The sequence below is a fragment of the Giraffa tippelskirchi genome, chromosome 1 (assembly GCF_054371585.1).
Source record: "Giraffa tippelskirchi isolate mGirTip1 chromosome 1, T2T-mGirTip1v1.2.pri, whole genome shotgun sequence".
Taxonomy (NCBI): Eukaryota; Metazoa; Chordata; class Mammalia; order Artiodactyla; family Giraffidae; genus Giraffa; species Giraffa tippelskirchi.
The window spans coordinates 72,960,979-72,981,077 of NC_137275.1; the positions used below are offsets into that span (position 1 = coordinate 72,960,979).

The 20,099-nt window shown below is 39.3% G+C and overlaps 1 protein-coding gene across 10 annotated transcripts in view; it reads right to left on the reverse strand.

The window, feature by feature from the left end:
* Positions 1 to 20,099, reverse strand: part of LOC145546416 (uncharacterized) — a 452,418-nt gene that overhangs the window by 340,414 nt on the left and 91,905 nt on the right. The window contains exons 3-4 of one of the 10 annotated variants that reach the window (XR_014082921.1): positions 17,264 to 17,364; positions 12,377 to 15,557 (exon numbers count right to left, since the gene is read on the reverse strand). The exons of the other annotated variants lie outside the window; for them this stretch is intronic. The gene's annotated coding sequence lies outside the window, so the exon portion shown is untranslated. Of the gene's footprint in view, positions 1 to 12,376; positions 15,558 to 17,263; positions 17,365 to 20,099 lie in introns of those variants that run through there. 10 annotated transcript variants of the gene reach the window in all.

The window sequence follows — 20,099 nt, forward strand, 5'->3', positions numbered from 1 at the left end:
TCTCAGTCTTTTGAGGACTTAATCTACTTACACGTATTGTAATACCTGATATATTTGGAATTATTCCTGCATCTTACTTTGTGTTTAAAGCTTGCCAGCTGTTTTTTCTCTTTGCTTCTTCATATGTTCTTCTTTTCTTGTCCCCATTAGGTTGATAATGTTTTTCCTCATGCCTTTTTTATCCACATGGAGACTGTATTTCCATGGTTTTAGTTAACTGTTTAGCAAACATAATTAGATATACATTATTCCAATACTCTAAAGATTATAGTATTTTATCTCCCTTTTAGGCATAATGAGGATTTGATAGTCTGTATTCATCATATACCTTTCCACTCCCACTTAGCTTTTAGAAAAATAAGAAAGTTTTTTAAATTCTGTTTTTTAATGAAATTTCCCACCACAGTTTATTAATTTCAGTGCCTTCCATTGTACCTTATATCCCAGGGCTTCCCTCTGCATTCACTGTTTTACCTTCCATAGCATATCTTTAATAATTCTTTTTTTTAATTTATTTATCTTAATTGGAGGCTAATTACTTTACAATATTGTAGTGGTTTTTGCCATACATTGACATGAATCAGCCATGGGTGTACATGTGTTCCCCATCCTGAACCCCCTTCCCACCTCCCTCCCCATCTCATCCCTCAGGGTCATCCCAGTGCACTAGCCCTGAGCACCCTGTCTCATGCACTGAACCTGGACTGGCGATCATGGAAGCAACCCAGATGTCCATCTTTAATAATTCTTACATTGACAGTTTTGATGTAGTAAATTCTTTTAATTGTATATACCTAAAATATATTCATTTGTCTCCATTCTTGAATAGTAACTCAGCAGGTTTATTATTTTTGATTGCACTGTACTTTAAGAATTTTCTGGTCTCTGTTTTTATTGATTGAAAACTCGATTGTGAGTCTAATAGCTGATTCTCCATAGGTAATAGATCTTTTCCGTCATGAACTTAAGATTTTCCTTTCTCTCTGATATTTTGAAGTTTCCTTACAATGAGAAAACAGCGTTGAACACAGAGTAAGTTCCTCAGTACTATCTTTAATTCACAATTCTCCCTTTGTGTCCAGTCTAGAGACAATTTTGTTAGGGGGCAAGCTTTATTATATATACCACTTCTCAGGTGTTTATATGGGGGGATGTTCCTTCTTCTTGCTCCACCCCTTCAATACTCCTCCCAACTGACTGCTGGGTGACAACCATTACTGCACATTCCTTGACTGTATGGAGCCAATCCATCATAAAGGCTGTTAGCCTGGGAGTTCAGTCTCTCTCCTTTGCATTCTGAACTGGTGTGAGCAATTCTGGGTGTAGTGCCACGCCCATATTTTCCATGGGTGGGATACAGACTGCAGTGAGGGGGAAAGCTAGAGGTAGGGCAAGCAAGAAACATCAGCAAACCTGTTTAGCATTTGGTTGCATAGTTTGGCCTTGTCCTCCAACTTTCTTTATCAGTAGTAAAACTTACTTTTTACTTTTTTTAAATTGAGATATAATTCACATACTAAAATATTCACCCCTTTAAAAGCTACTGTTTTATTTATTTTCAATATATCCACAAAGTTGTGCAATCATACTGTTCAGTTTCAGAATATTTTCACCACGCCAAAAACAAACCTTGTATATATTAGCAGTCACACCCATCCTCCCCAACCTACCCAACTCCCAGCCCTGGAAACAATTAATCTTCTTTCTGTCTCTGTGGATTTGTCTATTCTGGTCATTTTGTATAAATGGAATCATAAAACATATGGTTTTTTTTGTCTGGCTTCTTCCATTTAATAAAGCTCACTTTTACTCTCTATCTGGCTCCTGAATTTACCTCTCAATTGGTTTCAAAAATGTGGTATAAAGAAGGATATTATTTATGGAGCCCACAAAACCCTACATAATTTCCTACTTCTTAGTTTCAGTAACTATACTTTTAACCTCCAGGGGTTACTTACAAAGCCACTTGTCCTTAGCCTAGTTTTCTTCATTTCTTTTCCCATTTTAAAAATAAACTATTTGTATAATAATATACATACAGAATAGAACATAAATCCTAAATATATATAACTTAATGAATTATCACAACCAAGTCAACATATAAAGTATTATCTTTATCCCAAAGGTCTCTCAAATGTACCCTTGTACCCTCTCTCTTCCTCATCCTACAAAATAACATTATACTTATCCTGAACTCTAAAACCACAAGAGTTTTGCCAGTTTTTAAACTTTACATAACAGAAATTATATTGTACAGTTTTTTGGGGGTGTTTTTGTATTGGGTTCTTTGGCTCATCTTATCTGTAATACTTTTGGATTTAATAGAAGGTATGTCTTTGTTTTTTGCTTTGATGTCTTAAACATATACAAAAACCCATCAGACTGATTCCCAAATAATTTCATTTGGAGTGAATTCATGGTCTGATTTTTAAAACTTTTGTTCATTATTATTTTCAGAATTAACTTTTCATGTTTTTAAATTTTTGTTTACAAGCCTGATTGGAGTAGAATTTTTAATTTTAAATGTTATCTTTGTGTGTGTGCCCATTTTAGCTTTTCACACTCATCCCTTTTCTGTATAGAAGTTTTGCAGTTATCTCAACCTGATCTGCCAGTCCAGATCTAAGCCTGCTCCATCATAATGGGAAAGTACAGACACAGGTGCAAAGCCAGCTGGCAGCTGGAATCTAGTACCTAGTGGGTTCTTAGTTCTAGTTCCTAGTAATGAGACCGTGTTTTTGTCCTTCTGAGTCTTTGCTCCCACTTCCACTTCCCAAACTCCTCCCAACTCCAAAACCCACAGCTTTTTAAAGTCAGTTACCAATTATACATCATGAGGCATTTTTATATTCCAGTGTTCTTTCTGAAGTGGTAGAGACTGTGTAGCCTTAAATCAATGGCATGACTGTGCTCCCCCACTTCACAAGGAGCACATTTGTAGAAAATAAGATACACTCCCTGCCTCAAAATAGAAAACCCAATAGGTCTGTGCTACAGCTGTTACCAACACTGTGTTTTTATTGGTCTTGAATTTAGAATCTCCCAGTAAGCCTTTTAGACCCTTTTTTACTTTTATAAATCTATTACTGTGGACTTTTAACAACAAAAAAAGTATTTACACAGCATGAATTCATTGTCCCATCTTGAACAGATGTCTCAACTCTTTTTTTAAGCCCTTACAAGCCGATTTATGGCAACAGAGATTTCCAAAAAAGAGTTCCCTTAAGTGATCATCTAGCTACTTCATCTAAGAGATAAACTGGCTTTCCCTCAAGCCTTGGTGATTTTCTTGGGACATTTCATATTAAGCACATCCCTGGGTCTAAGATGTGTTTTCTCTGATTATCTTCCTTCTCTGTAACTATTCCTTCTCTATTTCATACTCACTCTGTGGAACACCCACTTCTTTCTTGTATGAATTTTCCAACATAAATCTTAGAAAGTGTGGATGAGTCCCTCTTTTATTCCTCTCTATGCTTTCCTTGGGTGACCTCCTAAAATTTCATGTCATCAAATGTCATTTCTACTCACAAGTCTCTGCTTATACTACTAATGCTTCTTCCTACTTTCACTGTCACATTTTCCAATATTTTCTGGGCATTTCCACCTTGATAAGCTGCCAACTTCTTATACATACTCATCTTAACTCCCACTGTTACCTCCACCAGATCTCTTCCTCCTCACCGTCACTGCTTTCCCAGGTACCTGATAAAAACTGCTAAGGTAACTTCTACCTCTTTCTTTCCCTTGCCCTTAACAATTAGGTGTGCTTAGTAGCTCAGTAGTGTCAGACTCTTTGAGACCCCATGGACTGTAGTCATTCAGGCTTCCTCTGTCCATGGGGATTTTCCAGGCAAGAATACTGGAATGGGTTGCCATGCCCTCCTTCAGGAGATCTTCCCAACCTGGGGATCGAACCCAGGTCTCCCACATTGCAGGCGGATTCTTTACCATCTGAGCCACCAGGGAAGCCCAAGAATACTGAAGTGGGTTTATCCTTTCTCCAGGGAATCTTCCTGACCCAGGAATCGAGCCAGTGTCTGCTGCACTACAGGCGGATTCTTTACCAGCTGAGCTACCACAGGTACTTCTCTAGTTAGAGCTCTAATAACTTTTTACCTGAACCACGGAATGGTCCCAGCTCATTTCCCTGATTTTTATCTTTGTTCCTAATCCAACTGATATTCAGCCCCTGCAGTCACCTTCCTATAATTCAGTTTGATCAGTTCATTTTCTTGCTTGAAAACTGCCAGTGCCTCCCAGTTCTTACAAAGTAGCACACAAGATATTTTGGGAAATACGACCTCATATTTCCCAATGACCTGGGGAAAATCCAGTTTTCCTTATGCATCCCAATCAGTTTTCCCATTAATCATGTCCTATGTTCCAGCCACACCTAACTTCTCCATGTCCCTTTTATAAAATCCCTTCATTTTCTCACAGTATCCTTCCAACTGGAATTTCTTTCTCTCTGATCCCTACAGGTTCAGGTTCAAACCTAACTGCATTTCTTTATTCCTCAGCTGAAAAACCACTTTATCTAATACTCTATCTTTATTCCATCAGTCAAAATTAATCTCTCCTAACCTGAAACTCCTCTAGCACTCCAACTCTAGATTATTATTCTATTAAGCCACCTATACCTGTCCATAAGCTAGTATATTTATAAACATGTAGCATAATTACTATGAGACTATAACTCCCTGAGGACAGAGCATATTTTACCTTTCCCTGAGTCTTTCACAAAACCTGGAACAATCTTGGCTCAGCATAGTATTTAATAAGTATTTCTCAGCTGAGTGAACATGTGAAAAACATGGTAGAAGAGATTTGTGCCTTCAGTTGAAAGCAAATGAATTAAATATCCTTCTCCTCCCAGACTCAGTAATCCTATGATTGTCAAAGCCATGACGAACCAAAATATATTAACACAGAAACTTGTGGAATTTTAATTGTTGTTGTTTTTTCGTCACTAAGTCACATCTGACTCTTTTGCGACCCCATGGACTAGAACACACCAGGCTCCCCTGTCCTGGCAAGAACACTTGAGTGGTTTGCCATTTCCTTCTCCAGGGGATCTTCCCGGCCCAGGGATCAAACCCCATCTCCTGCATTGGCAGGCGGATTCTTTACCACTGAGCTAGCAGGGCTAATAGCATCACTAGCAAACTCTAAGTGATCAGTAGGCTTCTATAATCTCAAGACTCTGAAAGAAAGACTTGGAAACTGAAATACACCTTAACTCTTCATCTGGCCACACTGTAGCTCAGTGAAGTCAAGATCACACTTGGGCTTTTAGCTCATGCTTCACACCTCCAGCAAACACTTATCAGCATTAAGAGAATCACTCTGGCCTAGCATGAGGCATACTCTTGAATGGTGAAGCTTGAATATTAAATGCTAGATTGAAATGTTTAGATCTTTATCTTACTTACAGACAAGAGTAAAGGAACTTTTTCAGAAGTGAAGTCAGCAGGCAAAATGTGAAACTTTCGTGGAAAATTCAGTCTTGCATCCTGGATGAGAAGAATGGCAGAGACCACCTCCTCACATTCTAACGTAGCAGAGGCAGATCAGGAATTCTAACCCTCTCAAAATTCAATTTATAGTTAGTCTCTTGGCACTGCTTTCCAAAGTGTAACAACACATTTTCAAAAAAAGTCTGAGCAAAAATTGTAAATTTGCCTCCAGGCATGTAAATGTTATTGCATAATTAACTGAGACACGGATTAATGTGACTAAATTCACAAAAACAATCCCAATTAGGGAGCAGTATCATGAGAGGTTTTTTTTTAACCCAAGTGCCCACAGAATTCCCTGTTTCAACTCTGTTTTGACATCTAAGATTTCCTCCCCTATAAAGCCTCATTTCAAAAAAACATGGGCTTGAATGAAGAAGGAGCTTGAGACACCTTAAACAATGCTTAGAAACATACTGCTGGGCTTTCTGCCAGCTCTGAGGAACATTTGTGTAACTGTGCTCCCAGCAGGATGCTCGCCTATCTCTGGGGGAGTTTTTCTCTGTAAAATCTCTGCTCACTTTGACAGTATTTAAAATAAAAGTAACCATACACATTCAGAAAACACTACATCTTAATGAAGTGTCATAAACTTAATGTATAATTTTTCCTACCAGTATCAATTCTTTAACCTTCCAGGCTTTATAAACTCCCATTATACTAAGTGAGAGGCATTTCAACTCTTGATTATGTTTTGCCTGTATATTATTTCATGTAAGAATCCTATAGATTATTCTATATCTTCTAATTCTCTCCCTCAAAGCTTGGCTTTAAGTGCCATTAAGATATATTTAGCAAAAGACAAACACACCTATTTAGTTACACACATCACACATACCTAGCAAAGTGCTCTGAAGCATTATTTCTCATTTTCTCATCAAATTGATACTTAGATGGATAATGTCACTGCCTAGTGAATCTTTTCTTCTAGATCTGTGCTCTTGGTTTCCACCCTGGGAAAATAAAAATGTATTGAACCATCCACACAATGGTACCAGGAAACTTCCTAACTCGCAACTTTCATATTGTTTAAGATTTTTTTCAACAAGTCTATGAAGAGACGACAGATTGCAGAGAACATATGAAGGGCCAGCACATACCACCACAGCCTATGAGAATAGAAAGCCTCATTTTCTGCTTATCCTTTGCACTATTCCAAATACCAAGTCTCTTACTACAATTCTTAAACTCTTCAAAACTAATTTTAGTTCAAGTATAGTTTTTCACAATCCAAAACTTACTTTTGCCTTGTTTTTAAACTAACGATGGATAATGAAATTTTACCCCTAATAATACTAATAGTAGTATGAGCTCTTTTGTTTAGGCATTATTGTGAAAAGTTCAGTTCAAATCATTATAAGCAAACCAAAAGGCAATCTTCTGGCCCTCACGGCTAGAAGGAATATTAATATTTTTTAGTAATTCTCAGGATTACAGAAGAACTGTAAAAAAAAGTTCTCCGTGACTCAGTGTTGCCAAGATTTAGTCTCTTTCACCTCTGCTTTTTAGTTTCATTCTCTCACACAGCTGAAGTTCTTCCAAGTCACTAAGGAATACAGCCATCGGCATCTCTAGGCCTACATGAGATCTGTTGAGTAACACAAGTGAGGAAGGTCACTCTAATTCCCATGAAGTCCACAAACTGATCCCTAGAAAGAAACTGATTAGCCCAACTTCCGTCAAATACCCACCTGGTGGATTGGAAATTACTATCAGACTGAGTCAAGGGGGAAGCTATGTTACCAGAAGCAAGGGGACAGGCAGGCTCACAGGAAAAGCTAAACAACAGCTTCCAAGGCCCATTAAAAATGATAATAATTGACATTTGTGTAACTTAACAATCATACAAAGAAGACACAAATGAGCTAATGTGCTCTGACAGGTCTTTTAAAAGTTAAATTAGTATTAACATTTTAAAATCCTGAGATTCCCCTCCAAAAAATCCATATTTCCAGATTTTCTTCAAAACTGGAAAGATTTCACACATTCCCTAATGTTAACAAAAACAGTATAAGTTGAGGATGCCCCTTTTCATTGGGACATATGCTTTCCTATTCATGCTGGCCTATGTCATTCATTTAGGTCCCTGGCCTAACCCTATAGACATTTGAGGACATGACCCTTGACTGGTATAGGTCTTCACACTTATGGGCATTTATTTGGCATTGATATTATTGTACCACCGAGGAAGGTGAACTCAGAGAGTTCTCATGACTTGGTCATATGGCTAATAAGTGAAGGGCTTGAGACTTGTAATACATATCTAAAATCTAAGATTTTTTAAAGTAGTAGTTTTCAACTTTATTTTTAATTAAGCAGTGAATACTTTCTGCCAAATGAAATCTTGGGTGGATCACTCATACATCAACCAATGGAAGCTGAGCTGTCTAGCTGAAGTAGGAATGCAGGGCTGGGAACTCAGGTTGGAGTCCCACCAGGCTTGGAGCAACCTTGTCACTTTTTGACTCCATCACTACCCCAGTTACCCCCTAACTCACTATTGACTCCTAATGACTTTTTACAGAGCCAAGTGGGAGAACTTCTTATCATAATGTTATTAAAGTGACAGGTATTAGGTTTTCTCTAGTACTCTGGGAAATCAAACCTTCAAGGCTGGGGAAGGGGGTGATGGTAAGAGAAATATATTTATAAGATACTATAAACTGTAATATATAATCCTAAGACATAATTATATTATATATTTCAATATTTATATATATATATATGCTTCCCAGGTGGTGCTAGTGGTAAAGAACACGTCTGCCAAAGCAGGAGATGTAAGAGATGTGGGTTCGATCCTTAGATCAGGAAGATCCCCTGGAGGAGGGCATCGCAACCCACTCTAGTATTTTTACCTGGAAAATCCCATGTACAGAAGAGCCTAGCAAGCTACAGTCCATAGGGTGGCAATATTATAAACTGTAATATATAATCACATAAGATACAATTATATATTTCAATATTCATCTATACATAGTTTTAAAGGACATCTGCAATGTAAATCAGTATATCTGCTGGACAGTATAAACAATATACCAACAAAAGAGCCTTCAAAGTTTTTGTAACCGAATGACTCAGGGAAGAGAGGATATATCAAACAGGGCTCACTTAGGAAAAGAGAAGCCACTCTATTATATCAATATAAAGCATTTAATGTAGGAATTAAGGAATTATACAGCCATTGGAAGATCCAGGGGAACAGAGGAATGGAAAGCTGCCAGTGAAATCAGAGAACTGCCACCCAAGGGCAGCCTGGTCGGCAGCTAGAGCTGAGCTTGAGGCAGTAAAGTGTGTAGGGCACATAGCTCCCCAGGAAGCTGCTCTGGGTTTGCAAAGGTCTCCAGGGAACACTGGCTTCTCTCACTCTTCTGCTTGCAAATCTTGTATAAATTCCTTTCATTAGCAAATTCTAAACTAGAGCAATATAGGGATGGGGACAAGGATAAATGTAGTTGCTGACTTCCCTTCTGCAACACAGAGAAAGCATGAGAAGGGGTCACAGGGATGCAAAGTTGACAACAAACCATTTAAACAGAGTACTTTTGGAACAAATAAATTTGGGCAAAAAATAATGGCTTCCTCATTTAGATGGGTATTGACTGAGGCATGTCTACTCAAATACATCTGGGGTGTGTGCATTCACCTGCACAGTACTTCCTGCTTGTTCTCTCCCTTGTTGAAATGGAGGACTGAAGGTCAAGAATAAGGAGGATGGACTCTAATCAGGAATTATCATATGCAGGATGAGCAGATGTGCATGCATCACACAGCGTAAGTAATACATAAGTTGAAATTGACATTTAAATGCAATAAGACAAAAAGACACCAGTAGAACTTGGTAGGATGCAATTCTTGACAAATATATGGTAATGGAATATAAAGTCTTCCAATTAAAAAAATAAGTATTATAATGAAGGCTTGAGTAACATATTATATTATAGGCTGCAAGTTTCCTACTTTCACAAGTTTCTTCTTCCTTCTCAGTTAAAAAAATAAATTTTTAGCTGGGCACAGTGCCACTTAGAATAAAAGTCTACATTTCTCACCTCTTTTGTAGCCCTGTGACTAAGTGTTTACCAATGATTATAAGAATATGTATTATTTGAAACTTCTAGGAAGCATTCATTCTTTCCTGTCTCTTCCTTTCTTCTGCCAGAAGTAGGAATGTGATGGCAGGAGCTCCAGCAGTCACTTTGTAACAGGTAATCTTGAGAATATAAGTCACTGACCAAGAATGGCAGAAGAAACAAATACAAGTCCTAGTCCCTGATAAAACAGTGATATCCACCTCCAGATTTCTTTTACATAAGAATTAAGCTTCTATCTCTTTGAAGCCACTATTGAGATAAGGGACTTTTTATAAAAAGTCAAATGTAATTTCTAATCGATAGATGACTGAAGCTATAAGATGATGATGATGTTTGGAATGACAGCTTAAGAAAAGGTCTGAAAATGCATATATCTTCCAGAGATAGGTAGGTAGTTCAGTTCAGTTCCCTTGCTCAGTTGTGTCCAACTATTAGCGACCCCATGGACTGCAGCATACCAGGTTTCCCTGTCCATCACCATCTCCCAGAGCTCGCTCAAACTCATATCCATTGAGTCAGTGATGCCATCCAACCATCTCATCCTCTGTCATCCCCTTCTCCTCCTGCCCTCAATCTTTCCTAGCACAAAGTCTTTTCTAATGAGTCAATTCTTCACATCAGGTGGCCAAAGTTTTGGAGCTTCAGCATCAGTCCTTCCAATAAATATTCAGGACTGATTTCCTTTAGGATTGACTTATGTGAGTCTCCAAGGGACTCCCAAGAGTCTTCTCCAACACCACAGTTCAAAACCATCAGTTCTTCAGCACTCAGCTTTCTTTATGGTCCAATTATCTCACATCCATCCATAGCTCCTGAAGAAACCATAGCTTTGACTAAATGGACCTTTGGAGGCAAAGTAATGTCTCTGCTTTTTAATATGCGGGCTAGCTTTTTTCAAAAGCTACGACAAACCTAGACAGGTAGGTAGTAGAAATAAATAAACTGTACAAGTAAAGGAGAAACACTAGAAAAACACCATAATCAGAAAACACAGAGAATGCCAACTGACTTTACATAGAGAACTGGAGGTGAATTATTAAATATCTATTTTCACATCAGAAAATAATGGTTTAACTGGACAACCTTAAAAATTAGCATAGAGAACAATCCTTTGTCATATTTTAGTGATTCACCAAGAATGAGAGAACATTATGTAGTCAGATCACAACATTTTTGTCTATTTTATTCTTTATGTCTGGTTCCAATTTTTTTTAACTTCAATAAAATCATGCATCTTAAATGGAAAAAAAAAAAACAAACTGGTTCTTCCAAGTCATCCTCAATAAACCGATTCTTCCAAGTCACAGATATGACCATGTCACTTCCTTGCTTAAAGCCATCTCCACTGACTGAGGATAAAAGTCAAATTCCCTACCGTGGCCTGCAAAACCAGTCTCCACTAGCACCTTCCTGTTTCTCTCACCTTGTTTCTGCCTTCTTTCCCCATAATCCCCACATTTCAGCCATCTAAAAACACATAATTCCTTCCTAATCAGTCTGGAGTTGTTCCCCCTGTCTCTGCTCTCAATTTTACCTTCCTAGTAGAACCATTTTTTTCAGAGAAAAATCCCAAAGAATGGCCTTCTTGTGTGAACTCTTCTCTGAATACTACAGATGTTCAAAGAATGGAGATGTTGCTTTCAGGTGCAGGAATTAGAAAAATATTAGTTTCCAAGTTGCTATTTTAGAAGACCTTGAGTGATGAGTAAATTTTTGAAAGGCTAAGGTAGAGGAAGGAAAAATTATGTTTCAGAAACAGAATATCATGCACAAAGGCTCAGAGGTGAGAAAGTCACTGTTCATTTGAGAAGCAGCAAGTGGTCCAGCTTAGTTGTAACACTGGATACACACATAAGACAACCTTGTGAGGCAAGCTCTAAATGTGTGATTAATGATGTACCATTAATAGAACAACATTTAATAAGAACCTTCCACATGCAGAGTCTCACACTAGATTCAATTGTTGTAAAGTTAAAGGCACAGTTTCTACACTTAAAGCAATCAAATCTACTAGGAGAAAGAAACTCAAAATCGGTCATTTCAATATGTTTTAGATACATTATTCTCATATAGCTACGTACAGTATACCCTAAGAGCTCATGATAATGATTATGCACTTATTTACCAAATGTTTAATGCACTGGGCACTTTATACATATTATTTAAGATTCATAGCAGCCCTTGAAAGTAGGTATTTTTGTCTCCAATTTACATGGTGAGAAAACTGAGATTCAGAGAATTTAAGCAATGCTATCCAAGGCCACACAGATAAATTAGCAGCGTTCTTTCCACTAAATCATGCTAAAGGGAATTTACTTAACTTGGTGGATAATGAGGTGTCACTGAAGGTTTTTAAGTGGAGAAATGACATACTTAGAGCTATGCCTTAGGAGGATTAATCTGGTAGAGATGTAAAGAAAGGAAGGACAACAGAGAGAACCATTATGTACCCTAATGTTCATCACAGCACTGTTTACAATAGCCAGGACATGGAAGCAACCTAGATGTCCATCGGCAGACAAATGGATAAGAAAGCTGTGGTACATATACACAATGGAATATTACTCAGCTATTAAAAAGAATGCATTTGAATCAGTTCTAATGAGGTGGATGAAACTGGAGCCTGTTATACAGAGCAAAGTAAGTCAGAAAGAAAAACACCAATACAGTATATTAAATGCATATATATGTAATTTAGGAAGATGACCCTATATGCGAGACAGTAAAAGAGACACAGGTACAAAGAGCAGACTGTTGGACTCTGTGAGAGAAGGCAAGGGTGGGATGGTTTGAGAGAATAGCATTGAAACATGTATATTATCATATGTGAAATAGATCGCCAGTCCAGGTTCGATGCATGAGACAGGGTGCTCAGGGCCGGTGCACTGGGATGACCCTGAGGGATGGGATGGGGAGGGAGGTGGGAGGGAGGGTCAGGATGGGGAACACATGTACACCCATGGCTGATTCATGTGAACGTATGGCAAAAACCACCACAATATTGTAAAGTAATTAGCCTCCAATTAGAAAAAAAGTTTAAAAAAATAAAAATAAGAAAGGGATGTTATAATCAAACAAAAAAAAAAGCTATCGCAAGTCCAGGTTTGAAATGGTGATGCTTAAAACTGGGTGTTAAAACAAAAAAGTTCTAATTATGCTTGTTATGTATGGCAGTCATTAGTTCTGCTCATCAAATATGTCCACCAAATATTTGTTTCTCCCTCTTCTGGGCATATGATCCATAGGATTGCCCCTTGCCCCCTTAGAGTTAGGTGTAATCATATGATTTGGTTTGCCCAATGAAATGTGAATAGAAATGACAGAATTCACTGAACTCTGTTTTCCTTTCTGTCGCAGCAATGAAAAATGATCCAGAAAGTATTGGCCCATGAGCCTGGGCCTGGAGAGAATGATGTAGAACAGAGACCGTTCAGGTTCATAATAAACATGAAGCATCAGTGAGAAGTAAAACTTTTTTATTTTAAGCCACTAGGATTTGGAGATTGTTTGTTACTGCAGCATAAGCCAATTTACCCCAATTGATACCACATCTTTTCCTGAGACTCAGTCATTCTAAGCACTGCTCCTCAAGCTTTAATGTGCAGTCTATTGCTTGGAGACATTGTTAAAACACAGATTCTAGTTCAGTAGATCTGGGGTAAGCCCCAAGGTACTATATGTCTAACAATCTCCCAATCCCAGGTGGTATGTGTGGATGCCACTAATTCACACTAGCGGTACTGCAAAAGTCTAAAACTATACTGCCCAAGATGATAGCAAATAGTTACATGTAACTACTTCAATTTAAATTAACTAAAATTTTAACCAGTCATACTAGACCTTATATCAAGTGCTCAAAGGCCACATGAGACCAGTAGCTATGGTATTTAACATCAGAGAACTGTTCAAACATTTATAACATTACAAAAAGTTTTACTGGACAGTTTGGTTCTCAAGCAATATCCAGAAACACAGGGACAATCAGTCCTGGAAGCTTGGGTAATGGGAATGGTTGAGATACAGGCCACTAGAGCTGCTGGTATCAAAAAGCAATTCAATGGAGAGCAGAGAGGTTTGAGTCTCACCGCATGAAACAGAGACGGAAACAAAATGTGACATTGAGTACAGCACAAATCCCTGCCCTACCCAATCATTTTATTTCCCCTGTGGATATAAGAGATCCCATTTCAGGGAAGACAGTTCCAGAGAGCCTCTTCTCTCTCTGCCCTGATCTTGTCTGTCCAATTTGGCTAATCTATTTACTTCCCCCAGAAAACACAGGACACCAAGCATAACACTTGTTTTTGATCTCTTTTCCCCGAGAAATCAATAGCACTCAGAGAGAGTGTGCCTGTAAGCACTGCCAAAAGAGCTATAGAATTACACAGTACAGTAGGCATGTGACTATGTCTGGATGCTAGCTGCTGCCTGCTGCCAGTGATGGTCTACACACTGGTACCCAGCCTGTCTCTCCCCTCCTTTCCCTCACTGGGAATTCAGACAACAGGAATGGTTCATTTCACCCTCTCCTCATCTCCATTCACCCTGAAAATAGTATACCTCCTTTTTCAGACTTATGACTCAGGGAGGGGTTATTAACCTGAGATCCATGGACATGATGGAGTTGTGCAAAAGCTTGGTGTTTGTTTCAGGATCCCTAATACTCTCAAAACTAACAAGGAAGTGGAAAGGGACTGCAGCCAGCTCCATCCAGATTTTAATGGCCCAGTGCATCAGGGGAGGAGCAAAAAACCCCAGAAGGGATTAGCATAGAGGAAGAGGACATACAGGAGAGACTGCTTGTGAGGGACAGATTCTGAGTGACTGCTGAAGAAACCATTGAAGACCAGAAGGAATCAAGGACAATGGCATCTAGGATAACAATCCAGACCACATGCCCCAGCAGACATCAACTCACTTTTTACTCTTCCTCATATTACTGAGGCCTTAGTCACTCCCAGGGAATAACCCTAAACTGGCTGAGATTAAATTCCCCCATCTGGCAGCAAAGATTATGATAAACATTAAGTTAAAGTATCATGCTTCTACACTCAAGCTAATAGCACAGTTTCCCAGAATCTACAGCCCTTAGCAGATTCTCAAAGGATCCCTTCGGGTAAAGATCCACATGGATGTCTGAGGATTCATGGCATGATGCATCTGTATGATGTATCTGTTAGTACTGGTCGAATTAGCCATGTCCAACCAAAGGCCTATCTCTTTCACCTTCCTGCCTCCTCCACAAACCAGGAGGTTTGATTTGACTGCCCCAAACCTCACTGTTAATAATGCCACATTCAGGACTGGCAGAAATACAATATTTTTGGACTTCTTCGACAATTCTACCCAAAGACCTCTAAGTGTAGGAATGAATGAATTTGTAACTGCTACCCTCCTTCCTATTCCAGGGACCTCATGTAGACTCCACCCTCAAATGGCTACTACAAGCAGGTCAATTTCTTTGAAGTCTGTGCTCTATCTTTAAACATTCAGAGTCTTTACTATGTAACCTGGCCATGCTTGTTTAAATATAAAAATTCTGATTTTTACCATAGGTCTTTAGGTACTATTAACATCCAGAAAGGTACAACATGCATCATTTGTGTCTGCAGGGACCTCCCGTCACACTGCCATGACCTCCCCAGACTTGTAACTCCAAGTGAGAAGCACGGATTTTGTTGATTCCTTGGAGATTTTGCGTACATCAACCATGTGTCTTGCCCTTGACAAATGCTCATAATGCAGAGATACAAAAAACCTGCCCTACAGGAACTCACTGTCTGGAAGACATGGAAAAGCTGACAGTCTTACTTCTGCACGTGGGGCACTGTAGCAGAGGAAAAAACAAGGTGCGGGAGACCAGCGGAGGGCAGCAAGACCCATCAAAGGTGCACTGAGAGGGCCCAGACAAGCGTCTTTGCTTAATAGTTCTTCCCAGAGGTGTGAGTCCCTTTAAAAAAGAAAAAAGATCCCATCGGGTTATCATGAGAGCCCAGGACCCTGGGAAAGGAAGATGACCTCAGGGATGTGCAGGCAGCAAATCTGAGCCCTAGTTCAAGCATCTCTGCTGAATCATGAGATGGGTTCCTGCAGGGGCAGTTCTGTTCTATGGGTTATGACTATCACACACACATACCCTAATGTGAAGGAGGGTGGAGGAGGGCAGATGAAGAGAAAACAGAGCTCTCTGGACACACATCTTTCCTCGAAAGAGAAATTCAGTTCAGCCTACTGGAAACACAAAACAAGGCCTTGAGCAAGTCTCTGGTAAATATAGGATGGGTCAATTAACAAATCCATATCCCTCTAATACAGGGGTCAGCAATCGTTTTCTGTAAACAGCAAGACAGTAAATATTTTAGGTTTTCCTAGACATATTTGGTCTCTGTGCAACTCTTCACCTCTGCTCTCGGGACAGGAAAGCAGAGCCATACAAACCCTCAACAAACAAGGAAGGCTCCATCCAAAGCAAACTTTATTAATGGACACTGAAACGTCAATGTCAAAGTTTCCCTTTCCAGAAATATTAGTCCTCTTTTGACTTTTTTGGTAACCATATAAAAACATAAAGACTCTTCTTGGCTCCAGCCGTTTGCCCATCCCTGTTGTATCAGTAAAGCTACTGCTCTGCAGGTGGTGATGGGAAGTTGGTTTTAAGAAAACCCTGCCATTTTTATGCATGATTCCATATGGCGTACATGGCCATGATATCTAAAAAATTCACTGAGGATGTGGAGATGATTTTCTGAGTACAAAATGGTCCTTTTCACTCTGAGCAATCTTTTCAAATTGTCGCACAGATACTACAGGATGTTTGGTTCTAGGAGGTAAAATTTTTCATATTTTTATTCTTCACAGCAAAGAGGAGAGGGAACTGAGTGATTTCACCATACAGAGAACAGGCAGTAGCCTCTCAACAATAAGACAAAAGACAATGTCTGAGCAGGCAGGGCCCCATGATGTAGTTCCGTACCTCCAGGGCCCAATCTGGGCTAATGGAATGGTGGCTCCTCACACAGCCTTTTGCTGCCTCTCCTGCCAGGATAAGCAGGATTCAAGGCTATGCTGTACCCCCAGGGGCTCTGTATTTCTGTGAATAAGACAAGGCCCTTGAGCCCCACACAGAGCAGATAGGCATCAATTCCAGGAAATGTTATCACCAAGCACTGCCTGCATCACTAGCCCTGAGCAAGGCCAGCTGCTCATGAGTGGAATTTTGTAGCTGTTCGAGACTTCTCAGCAGGGAAAGTACTGCTGAGCTTCTTGGAGACCCAAATTGAATTTCTCTTTTTAACTTTTTTGTCAACTTCAGGGGTCAACTTGGGTAGCAATTTGGATGTTTGTATAGCAATTTGAGTAGTTGAGGGTCTAGGAAGTGAACTAATTGATCATTTATGTACTACCTGCAAATCTGCTGCCTGTTGTCCCACACATATCAGCCTTTAGTGATTCAATTTCAGTTCACTTAGTATTTAATGAGTGCCTTCCATGTATCCTATAGTAAACCAGTGGCTTAAAAAAGGCAGTAAGCCAGACAGATTTGATTTGGACTAGTTAGCTAGCAAGGCAAATAGCCATTTAATTCAAATATGACACATATTACAGTGAGAAACATAAAAAGAGTTAAGACTGCTCTAGAAGGGGAATCCAGCCTACCCCTGGATGTAGAGAAGACATCCCTTGGGAAAGGATTCAAAGTTGGTGGCTTGGTGAAGAGGAAGTAATTTCCAGAAGTAGGAATAATCTGTGCATAAGACCTAGAGAAAAGACAGCAGGGTGAAGTCACAGAAGTGAAGACCTGGATTCCAAACAGTTGGAAGGAAGGGAGCAAGGGCAGGGACAGTTCAACTCTGTTCTTAGCCCAGGGCCTGGCCTAAGTATTCAGTGATTTTCTCTTTCTGATATTTTATTATTAGTGTAAATAAATGCAATAGATTTTGGTATGTTAATCTTATATTCTGCTACTTTGCTAAATTCCTTTATCAGTTCTAATAGCATTTGTGTGGAGTCTTCAGGTTATATACAGAGTATCATGTCAACTGCATATAATGACAATTTTACCTCATCCCTTTTGATTTTGAACCTTTTATTTCTTTTTCGTCTCTGATTGTTGTGGCTAAGACTTCCAATAGTATGTTGACTAGAAGGGGTGAAGTGGGCATCATTGTCTTGTTCCATAATTTAATGGAAAGGCTTTCAGCTTTTTACCATTTATATTATGTTGACTGTGAGATTGAAAATTTTTAGCTATTAAAATGTGAGCTAAAACAAAGATTAAAGATATTAGATCTGATAGACACGAGTACCTGAAGAACTATGGTTGGAGATTTGTGACATTGTAAAGGAGGCAGTGACCAAAACTATCCCAAAGATAAAGAAATGCAAGAAGGCAAAATGGTTGTCTGAGGAGGCCTTACAAATAGCTGAGAAAAGAAGATAAGTGAAAGGCAAAGGAGAAAGGGAAAGATATACCCAACTGAATACAAAGTTCCAAAGAATAGCAAGGAGAGATGAGCAAGTCTTCTTAAGTGAACAAAGCAAAGAAAGAGAGGAAAACAGTAGAATGGGAAAGGCTAGTGATCACTTCAAGAAAATAGGAGATACCAAAGGAACAAACACTTCATGTAAAAATGGGCACAGTAAAGGACAGAAACAGCAAGGATCTAACAGAAGAAGAAGAGATTAAAAAGAGGTGGCAAGAATACACGGAAGAACTTATACAAAAAAGATCTTAATGACCCAGATAATCATGATTGTGTGAACACTCACCTAGAGCCAGATATTATGGAGTGTGAAGTCAAGTACATCTTAGGAAGCATTACTACAAACAAAGCTAGTGGAGGAGACTGAATTTCAGCTGAGTTTTTACAAATCCTAAAAGATGATGCTGTTAAAATGCTGCATTCAATATACCAGAAAACTTGGAAAACTCAGCAGTGGCCACAGGATTGGAAAAGGTCAGTTTTCTTTACAATCCCAAAGAAGGGCAATGTCAAAGAATGGTCAAACTACCATACAATTGCACTCATTTCACATGCTAGCAAGGTAATGCTCAAAATCCTTCAAGCAAGTCTTCAACAGTACCTGAAACGATAACTTCCAGATGTACAAGTTGGATTTAGAAAATGCAGAGGAACCAGAAATGAAATTGTCAACATCCATTGGAGCATAGAAAAAGCAAGAGAATTCCAGAAAAACAACTACTTCTGCTTCACTGACTATGCTAAAGCTGGAGTCAAGATTGCTGGGAGAAATATCAACACCTCAGGTATGCAGATGATACCACTCTAATGGCAGAAAGAGAAGAGGAAGTAAAAGAGGAGAGTGAAAAATCTGACTGAAAACTCAACATTCAAAAAACTAAGATCACAGCATTTGGTCCCATCACTTCATAGCAAATAGATGGGGAAACAATGGAAACAGTGACAGACTTTATTTTCTTGGGCTCCAAAATCACTGCAGATGGTGACTGCATTCATGAAATTAAAAGACGCTTGCTCCTGGGAAGAAAAGCTATGACACACCTAGACAGTGCACTAAAAAGCAGAGACATCATTTTGCTGACAAAGGTCCATATAGTCAACACTATGGTTTTTCCAGCAGTCATATAAGGATGTGAGAGCTGGACCCTAAAGAAGGCTGAGTGCTGAAGAATTGATGCTTGGGAACTATGGTGCTGAGGAAGACTCTTGAGAGTCCCTTGAACTGCAAGCAGATCAAACCAGTCAATCCTAAAAGAAATCAACCCTAAATATTCACTGGAAGCACTGATACTAAAGCTCCAGTACTTTGGCCACCTGATGCGAAGAGCTTACTCACTGGAAACGACTCTAACACTGGGAAGGATTGAGGGCAGGAGGAGAAGGGGGCGACAGAGGATGAAATGGCTGAATGGCATCACCAAATCAATGGATATGAGTTTGAGCAAACTCAGGGAGATAGTGAAGGACAGGGAAACCTGGAGTGCTACAGTCCATGGGGTCACAAAGAGTCAGACATGACTTAGTGACTGAACAACAACAAAAGATAGCAGTTAGGGCAGTGTATCCTCCTACCCAAACACAGTGCCCCAACAGGCTGCCTGACTTCTTTCTCTGAGGAGGGAAATCTTAACCAGAGGCAACAACAAATGGTAAGATCCCTGTGGGCAGACAGGATAGGGTATATAGGATAGGATAGCCTCTATGTCCTCAGTATCTGGCACAAACTCAAGGGGACTCAATCAATATTTGGATGAATTAATAAATGAATAAATCTCTAAGAATCCTGAAACGAACAAAAGGAATCACAGGAGCTGAGCTCAGTTGAACAGAGAAAAGGTTGAATATCCAGTCGTGGTGAGCTTGGATAAACACCTGAGGCTAGAGCTGTGTTTTACCATCTGACTCACGGAATGGGTGAGCTGGCTTCATTTATAAGGCCAGGCATGGAGAAGACAGTATTATCATAGACCCAACTGTGCGCTTAGCACTGTGCTGAGTACTCTGGGGAT